The following is a 1,333-nucleotide window of genomic DNA, read 5'->3' on the forward strand; positions in this document are numbered from 1 at the left end:
TTGGCTGGTTGTGTTTCCTGTGAAAACAGCAGCAAGGGAGGATCACGCCCCGAATATTGATTGATGTTTACCTTAGTTAACAGTGCCTAATATGCATGACTGACTCTGGTCAGACTAGCAGCTCCAAGTGAACATAGCTGACCCGGGACAGTACATGTCCACAGCATCTGTCACTGCCATGCTCACTATTCATTGTCCGTGTAAGCAGCCATTTCGTAATGCCTGCATCTAATTTGCATAAAGTTAAAGGAGAACTTCGGTCGATTTAAACATGCAGCTTCATTGCTCAAGCTACCCTTGACTTGCCAGTACCGAAGACGCGCACACATTTGGTCCAACCATTACAGAGCTCCTTGAACGGAGACTTAGCATTGACAGCTAACAGCATGGGGTCAGAACTTTACACTGTGTTTTAACCGTCTTAACATGCTCCACATCTCACACCAAAAGTTATGCAACAACAGCAGACACCTTAGCACACAGCACTGTAGCATGTATGACTCAAAATGAATAAAGTAGTTAAAACAGTGTGTTTGTGCATGCAGCTACTTACCTGTTTGTTGACATTCGTGTGTTCCGGTAGCTAGACCAAACTAGTCAATCTGTCGAGCGTGCACTTACTCCCTCACTGGCGGAGACGGAAACGTAATCCAGCATTTTCGTGTTTATGTTCATAATGTACATGTCCATGTTACAGCCTGTCATGAGCCATGAGCCTTACAATAGCCTGTTAAGCCTGTTAAGTGCACGCTCGACGGATTGACTAGTTTGGTCTAGCTACCGGAAGACGCGGATGTCAACAAACAGGTAAGTAGCTGCTTGCACAAACACACTGTTTTAACTACTTTTTTATTCATTTTTTCAGTCATACACGCTACAGTGCTGTGTTGTAAGGTGTCTGCTGTTGTTGCATAACATTCGGTGTGAGATGTGGAGCATGTTAAGACGCTTAAAACACAGTGTAAAGTTCTGACCCCATGCTGTTAGCTGTCAATGCTACATCTCCGTTCACGGAGCTCTGTAATGGTTGGACCAAATGTGTTCGCGTCTTCGGTACTGGCAAGTCAAGGGTAGCTTGAGCAATGAAGCTGCATGTTGAAATCGACCGAAGTTCTCCTTTAAGGTCTACGCTACTTTATGCAATGTCCAGTGCAACACTGTCTCTGAAAAACTTAAGAACTTACCGCTGTAGAGTTAGAATTAAGACAGATTCTGCAACTGCATGGCATATTTCTAACATAACATAACCTGTCTTCAGAAACACATTTCAATTACATGTATTCTTAATATATGCAAAAGTTTCCAAATGAGCCACCAGATTGGTCTGTTTTGA

This window comes from Sparus aurata, chromosome 9 (genome assembly GCF_900880675.1).
Source record: "Sparus aurata chromosome 9, fSpaAur1.1, whole genome shotgun sequence".
NCBI classification, from domain to species: domain Eukaryota; kingdom Metazoa; phylum Chordata; class Actinopteri; order Spariformes; family Sparidae; genus Sparus; species Sparus aurata.